The sequence below is a fragment of the Octopus bimaculoides genome, chromosome 3 (genome assembly GCF_001194135.2).
Source record: "Octopus bimaculoides isolate UCB-OBI-ISO-001 chromosome 3, ASM119413v2, whole genome shotgun sequence".
Classification (NCBI taxonomy): domain Eukaryota; kingdom Metazoa; phylum Mollusca; class Cephalopoda; order Octopoda; family Octopodidae; genus Octopus; species Octopus bimaculoides.
In genome coordinates, this window is record NC_068983.1 from 106,395,477 (window position 1) to 106,404,542 (window position 9,066).

The 9,066-nt window shown below is 36.7% G+C and overlaps 1 protein-coding gene across 1 annotated transcript in view; it reads right to left on the bottom strand.

Annotated features, from left to right (window-relative positions):
* Window positions 1-7,253, bottom strand: part of LOC106879891 (transmembrane protein 94) — a 98,902-nt gene extending 91,649 nt beyond the window's left edge. Inside the window, exon 1 of the mRNA XM_052966777.1 lies at window positions 7,113-7,253. The gene's annotated coding sequence lies outside the window, so the exon portion shown is untranslated. The remainder of the gene's footprint in view (window positions 1-7,112) is intronic.
* Window positions 7,254-9,066: the final 1,813 nt, after the last annotated feature.

Genomic DNA, 9,066 nt, shown 5'->3' on the forward strand with positions numbered 1-9,066 from the left:
ACTCAAGAAACAGGAAGAAAGAGAGAGAGAAAGTTGGGGCGAAAGAGTACAACAGGGGTCACCACCATCCCCTGCTGGAGCACCGTGGAGCTTTAGGTGTTTTTGCTCAATAAACACACATAATGCCCGGTCTGGGAATCGAAACCGCGATCCTCTGACCGCGAGTCCGCTGCCCTAACCACTGGGCCTCCACACATATATACATACAAACACATATGTGTGTGTGAGTGTATATTTATATTCATACACACAAAAACATTCATATCCACACACACACACACACACACACACACATAAACATGCATATAAATACGTACATACATACATAAATATTGTTTTAATATTTTTCCATATTTGCATGGGTCAAACGAGACAACATTGGGACAGAGTTTTCTAGGCTGTACTTCCTGGAGAGAAGACACAAAAGATTTTGCAGTGATATATATGTGGAAGATCCTGGAAGGTCAAGCACCCAACTTTGGGATTGGAAGCTATATCAATCATTGGATTGGATGGCATTGCATAGTACCAAAGATCACAACATCTCCATCCAGTATAAGAACCAAATACTGTAACAACCTAAGGTTCAAAAGCCTGCTGCTTTTCAAGACCTTGGTAAAAGAACTCAGAGATCAACAAGCTGTACATGTGAATGTGTTCAAAAAACAATTAGACCAATTTTTTTTTTTGAAGTACCAGATGAATCTACATCAAAGCAAGAAACAAAGAACTCTGTCCAACTCACTACTTCATCAGGACAGATTCCAGAGGCAAGATCAGGAAGAGTGTCTAAAATAAACAAGCATTAACACTAATGGTTCCGACCCAGCATGGCCACAGCCTCTGACTGAAACTACACAGCATTTTGCTGTAAAATAGTGCCTCCAAAGTTGTCTAACTCATGCTAGCAATGAAAAATAGACACAAAAACTAATGAACAGATGTATACACACATATATGCATACATATACACATAAATACGCAAATATACACATACACCTTTACAAAAACATGTACATACACACATATTACACACATACACAAGCATGGCTGCATGGTAAGAACTTTGCTTCCTAACCACATGGTTCCAGGTTCAATCCCACCGCGTGGCACCTTGGGCAAGTGTTTTTTTTATTATAGCCATGGGGCCTTGTGAGTGGATCTGATAAATGGAAACTGAAAGAAACCCATTGTGTGTGTGTGTGTGTATGTGTGTCTGTCTACAACAATGGTTCAGCAAAAAGACTGACAGAATAAGTACCAGGCTTTAAAAAAATAAGTACTGGTGGTTGATTCATTTAACTAAAATTTTCAAGGTGGTACCCCCAAAGTAGCTGCAGTTCAGTAACTGAAATGAGATAAAAGGTACACCTACATATGCATGTATACAGACAGACAGACAGAAGAAGATCTAGATACCTGTTGCATAGATCACAACTAGGAATTTCTACAAAGTAATCTGCTTGGGGTTACAGATCAGACATTTAGCAAGAGCAAACTCTCAGCCAAATCAAAAGCGACACAGTGAGAGAATGACATGGCTGATAGAGTGATAAAGGCAAGGAGACAGGCTTGATAAACCTGAAAGGAAGGTGATAGTAAGGAGCATTACCAAATGACAAGAAGGGCAGCTAGGCAACAAACTTAAGGCTAAGAAGGAAAAGATTTGTGTGAGGATCAGCGGTGTGAAGTGTTCAGGACTGCAAGAGACTATGAGAGAGAACCAAGGCGTCACTGGTGAGAAGTGTATTCAGAATGATGAAAGTATACTAGCCATAGAAATGGGGAACAATAAAGAGGCATTGAAAGGTGCTCAACTTGGAGAATACATGGGAAAACAGGAGTTACCTTGTGCTGACTCTACAGTTCAAGTTGGCAACTATGTGGTATAAAGCAATCAAGGACATGAAGGGAAGGACAGCTGTGGGGTAGGATACATGATTACCACTCATGTAGGGTACTCATGTGGGATAGGATACATGATTACCACTCAGTTAATCAGCATACAGGAAGGGAATGACTGGTGTAGCAGTATCATTGTGAACTGCTATAAAGGCAAAGGAGATGCCTTAGAGAGGAAACTATGGAGGAATCAAACAATTAGATCAGCAGTTATGAAGATCACAGAGAGAGAGAGCTGCAGCACAGCTGACCCATAATGGAATAGACCGAGATGAGATGCAGTTTGGCTGTGTCCCCAGATGAGGCAATCTTCTTAGTGAGGTAACTAGAGGAGAAATACTTGGCTAAGAATAAACTGCCATTTCTGGCCTTCATTGATTTGAAGAAAGCATTTGACACTTAGTAATTTGGTAGTCACTGAGGAAACTAGGTGGAGATGAATGACTTGTGAGGGCTGCAAAAGCCAGATACAAAGACACAGTAAGTAAAATGAGAGTCGATAATGATTTTAGTTACAAATTTAGCATGAAGGTAGGAGTTCATCAAGGTTAAGTCCTTTCCTACTCATCACAGAGGAGTTTATGACTAGATGTCCATGGGAACTCCTATATACTAATGATTTAGTTTCCATAGCTTAATCTATAGGGGGATTAAAAAGGAAATTCTAGGCAGGGAAGTTAAACCTTAAACTGAGAGGCCTCAAAATAAACTTAACAAAGACTAATGTTTTAGGAAGTGGGAAAGAAAACAAGACCCTAGTTTCTTCAGGGATGTGGCCTGGTTTGATATGCAGACAAGGAGTAGATATAAACTCCATATGCTGTATGAATGTGAGCTATGGACACACAAGAGATGTAGTGGAATCGTAGGCAGACTATCCAAGAATGAGAGCTCTGTATGTGGTAAGTCCACTGGAATGGTACATACTAGTAGTACACTGGAATATCTTTTCTTAAATGCTTGGATAAATCACTAGAAATGGTTGATAGCTTTTATTATCAAGAAGATGTAATTATCAAGGGAGGTGATTGCTCTGAAAGTATTGTAACCAGAACAAGAATGGCTTGGAGGAAGTTAGGGGAGCTACTACATCTCCTGGTAACAAATGTCTTTTCCTTCAGAGCAGATGGGCAGACTGTATGGTGTTTGCACTAGAACTGCAATGCTACATGGAAGTGAGGCATAAGCCTTCAATGCAGAGGGCTTGAGAAGACTGGAAAAGAAATGAAGTGAGCATACACCAATTGGATGTAAAATGTAAGTGTACATGAAAGACATAGTACAAATGTGTTGAGAGAAAAACAGGGCATGGGAGGAATTAGATGTAGTGTGCAAAGAAAAAAGACTGTGCTGGAATGGACATGTGATGGAGACAGTTACATAGAGAAGAGCTAATCACTAAATGTGGATGGAGCCTGCAAAAGAGGGTAGCCCAGGAAGACATGAGACAAAGTGGTAAAGGCTGGTCTCAGGATCTTGAACCTCAAATGTGATGACAAAGGACTGGGATGACTTGCAATATGTGGTTCTTGTGAAGACCTGCCCACCTCAGCAAAAAACTGAGTTATGGTACAACTGTATGTGCATAACTGAGCCCTTCACCCAATTTCCATCCTCTTCAAGACACCCCCTCTTCATCACCACTCATTACTTCCCTTACTGCAGTTCTTCCTTGATACCACTTATCTTCTTACCACCTAGAACCATTCCACTTGTTATCCATCCTTTATCCATTAATACTGTTCTCTCCATTCATACTTTTATTGATCAATCATCCCAACTGAGCCACCCTCCTGCAACAGATCAAACATCATGTCATCTCTCTTTCATCCTTTTTCTGTCTACTGTATTATCATTAGTATTGTGCCCACACTTATCAGATCTCCTCCTCCTCCTTATTCACTCCTGACAACCCTGCCCCACTCATACCTTGGAGGTCCCTATTTTGACATCCATCATCTCCACTATTTTTATCACTTTCTGGCCCCACTCAATCATGCCCACCCTCTCCTATAAAATGTGTGTAGCCATCTAGCTCCTTTACAGCAACAAAGCTGTTCAGGCCGGACCCTTTTCTCTCATACTTCATCCTTCTTTACTCCTCATCTCTAAATATAAAGGTGCTCCCTCAGGATTCATAGTCTTGCAAGATACATGGCAACCTCACTGGTGCTGGTAGCACAAGAAACGCACCCAGTAAACACCGTAAAGCGGTTGGCAAAACCATGCCAGAGCAGACCCTGGAACACAATGCAGTCCTTAGGTTCATCAGAACCTGTCAAACTGTCCAACACATGCTAGCAGGGAACATAGACATTAAATGATGATGACATGCATACATATGCATGCACACACACACATATGTACATATATATATTTATACAAAGATATATTCAAGAATTACACATAAACATACTCATATATATACACATATACATGTGTGTGTATGTGTTTGTGTATATATGTGTGTATGTATATATATATATATATATATATATATACATACATGCACACACACACAAACAAACAAAATGGAGTTAAAACGATGTTGCTGATAAGTGTATATACCTTTACACACACATTTGCGTATGTATACGCATAGATATTTGCAATATATTTATACTCAAATATTTGCATATATTTATACGCGCACACACTTGAATATGAGTATATTATATATGTGTATATATATATATATATATATATATATATATATATATATATACATACTCAATGAGAGAGGGAGAGAGAGAGAGAAAGAGAGAGCTACACCTTAGAGAGAAATATATGAAAATACATGAAAAGAAAATCTGTGTCACTCTATAGAAATGAACCAGAGTTATGAATGGAATAATACAATCGTTTAAACTGTATCTCAACAAGTTGTAAATAAAAAAAATAATAGAATATATATACATAAACAATTTGAATAATGAAAGAAAATTGTATACATCAGGTCAAAGATATATATTTGTTTATCATTGGAAAGAGAAAGCAAGAAAACAGATTTTTAGGATAGAGATATATGAAATCTGTGTATCACTATGCAATATAATTCATAGTATTAATTTAATTTCATAAAATGCTAAATTCTTATTTGAGTAGAGTCGATTTATAGCATTTGTTATCATTTGGAGGGAGGCCAGACTAGTTGCATACATACTGACTTTTACTATCAACAATCAATAACTGCCAATTAATTTGGCAGTTGTCGGTACAATAGTACCTAAGCAATCCCACTGCCACAATCTACCTACCCAAAAAGGTGTACATAAAATAAGGAGGAAAAAATATGAATTTATTTTTATTTAAAAACTAAAGACACTCATCATTTAAAGGAAATTAAGAGTAGGAAAAAATGATTTATTTATTGTTAAACCACATTAAACAACAAAAGAAACATCTTATGAAGACTATTTCCCTAAAAAATATAGTCCAGACAGTTTTTTTATTTTTTTATTTTCAGCTGATTTCTGCCCGTGATTGTGGGCGGCATTCTGACCCCTACTCAAAAATACATTTCTATATCAAAATGACGTTATTTATTCACTACTTTGAGAGAATAAATAAACACATGACCCTACTCAAGCAGGACATAAACAGGAAAAACGTAATCTTTTAATAGTCGTCATTCTGCTATCGAATCATTGTTGATAAGTCTCTATTTTCCCTTTTGTTGTATTCTCAAAAACATCACGACCTACTGCAAAGTTTAACACGATATATATCTGTCTATCTATATATATATATATATATATATATATATATATATATATATAAGCAATAAAATATATAGATACAAAAACTAACGGGGTTATCTGCAATATGATATTAAAGTATAATTCCAAACGTTTTCTTCCATCCAGACTCTCCCACGCACTTTCAGCATTTCTCCTATATCATAACATGAGTCAGTATATAGTTCCACACATTCGACATATACATAAAGGTTGCACATGTGTTATAAATGCATCAGTTAATAACGAATCGGCAACAGGGTTTTAAAGTAACAACATTATCCTCGAATAAATAAAATTAAAAAAAAAAAGAGAGAGAAATGAAGACACAAACAACAACAGCACATAAAACAACAGACATTCCACCTTGCAGAAAAGTTTCATCATTATTATTTTTGAAACCACCACAATTACTATTATTATTATTATTACTAGAAGTATGGGCGAGATGGCAGAATAGTTAACGTGTTGGACAAAATGCTGAGCAGCATTTCTTCCGGCTCCTTACGTTCTGCTTTCAAATACAGCCGAAGTCAACTTTGCTTTTCATTCTTTCAGGGTCGATAAAACAAAATACGAGTCAAGCACTCGAGTCGATATAATCAACACCTCTCCCCCACCAAAAAAACTGCAGGCCTTGTGCCACAATTTAAAATAATTATTATCGACTTTGCCTTTCATCTTTTCAGGGTCGATAAAAAAAAGTACTAGTTGAGAACTGGGGTCGAATTAAGCGACTAGACCCCTCCCCCACAATTTCATGCCTTGCGTCTAAAGTAGAAAAGGTTATTATTATTATTATTTCTTTATATACAATGTTCAAATCCAGCTAAGATCAACTTTGTGTTTCAGCCCTTTGGGTCGATAAAGCACTGTCTAGTATTGGGCTCGATTAACCCACTTGCCCTCGAAATTACCGGCTTTGTACCTTAATCAGAAACAATTATTATTGTTACGAGTCAATAGAGCATCCTATATATATATAATAATATTGGTTCGCTAGAAATAGCAGCAATATTTTCAAAAATGTAGACACAAAGTCACACGTTTGGAAAAGGGAACAGTCGATATAAAATTAACCATAAACACTTTAGCTGACTGTTACTTCGTTTTATCGACCCTAGAAAAATGAAACCGTGATAATGTCACTGATTAATTTCTCTCCTATCCTAAAGGAAAAAAAAAATAATAATAATAAATGAACTTTTTCAAATCATTCACCGGTAACACTACATTTGAAGGTAGCGATAATGTCGGCACCGCAGGTAAACATTTACATCCAGTCAAAGACTAAAAAACAAGTGATGTTGTCTGCTATACATTTCAATTGCAAATTTTCTATGAAGCAAATCTATTACAGACGAACACTTCAAACCTTTATAAACGCATATATCTATTCAATGATATATCAAGATATATACATATATATAAGCAACAAGCAAATAATTTTGCTTCGTGTTAAAATTAGCTTACCTAGAGTGATCAGACTTCCCACCAGAGTTTCCTTTCAATTAATTCGGACAATAATGAGACCAAATGTTCATACATAACTTCTCCTTTCACATGCATAGAAATATGGCGGTAACGTTTGTAACGAGCTCTCTGATTGGTTGAATTATCGTTCTTGTGTTCATGTGATTTTTTTGTTTGTTTTATGTTCTACTTGTTTGTATGAGTGGTGTGGTGTGAGTATTGTGTTGCGTGTGTTGTGCAAGGGTGGGCTTGTGGTGCATGCAATTATTTTCTCATAGATGCACATGTGTGTGGGTGTCTCTCTTTTCTTTCTCTCCTCCTCTGTGTGTGTGTATGTATGCAATGTGTATGCACATTTACATACATACAGACCGTCAGACTTCAAAGAATTAAAAATAGAAATACAAGACAGACGAACGTATATGCAAACATGCATAGGTACGGTGCTGGCTGTGTGGTAAGAAGTTTGCTTCCCAAACTATTGCTTCTAGCTTCAACCCCGGAATGTCTTTTACTTTAGCGCCGAGCCGACCAAAGCTTCGTGAGTAGATTTGGTAGACAGAAACTGAAAGAACCCCGTCGTATATATACGTGTGTGTGTGCTTCTATGTTTGTGCCCCACCACCGCTTGACAACCGGTGTTAGTGTGTTTACGTCCCCGTAACTTAGCAGTTCAGCAAACATGACTGATAGAATAAGTACCTGGCTTTAAAAAAGCACCGAGGTCAATTCATTTGACTAAAATTTTCCAAACTGGTGCCCCAGTATGGCCACAAGTCTAATGAATGAGACATGTAAAAGATAAAAGAGGCATGTATGCGTATATATGTACATACGTACATGTGAGTCTCAGTTGACTCTAAATATGATATCAGTTTATTGCATGTTGAGTTGACAATTATCTATCTTTGGTGTTTAATGCTAAGACACTTGACTTGCAATTAGCTCAGTCTACAGGCACAACAATTTGCTATTTAGTCTAAAGTCAGCACAGATCAAGAAGACTAATAATCAAAGCATTCCAATCAAGACCATCACATACTATTTTCAGACAATACAACTAGAGCTGCACTTTCTGATGTGTCCTTCCTATTTTTTGCATTTCTAAGATGTACTTTGAGGGAAATTTACATGCAGTTTCTTGCAGATAGAATAAACACGTAAAAGCTCATCTGTCAGCACAGAAGTAGGTGAAGTAGCATTATATGATTTATGACGGCTCTATTTGTTTACAGGACTGAGTCCATATCCTGCATTACACTAGAAGATTACATGAAACTGGATGCTGCTCTATTCCCCAGTTTTCAACTAGAGCAGTGGTTTTCAACTGGGTCAGTATGACCCCCAAGGAGCCCAAATAAGATTTTTGTGGGTCCATGCAAGGAAAATAGTAAATTGGATATCCACAAGTAGTATTTTAAGGGTTAATGAAAAAATTTTTCTTTATACGTATTTATTGCAAGAAACAGCTAAGTTTCTTACTCTAACATGTTTACATAATTCAACCTACACGAATTAATGTGTGAAAAGCAAAATAGGAATTTTTAAAGAACTGTCAATAAAACTAGTTTGTAAGCATCAAATGGCTATGGGATCCACCAGAATAAAATAGTAATCAAAGAGGTCCACGTGTAAAAAAATGGTTGAGAACTGCTGAACAAATGTTTCAATATTTTTCATTAACCTTACCGTTAAATTGGGCTTCTAGCTCTAATTTGAGCTACTCTTTATTTTACTTTGGTACTAATTTTACCATTTTTTTTTGTATGAAGTAGTGAAGTAGCTGTTCCCTTATTGAATTACTTCCCTTTATTGATTTACCTCCTTTTTTAGGGAGTAAACACTGCAAAGAATGCACACAAGCATAGACACACTTGTATGTGTGTGTGTATGTGTGCATGTATATATATATATGTATGTATGTATATATATATATATATATATATATATATAT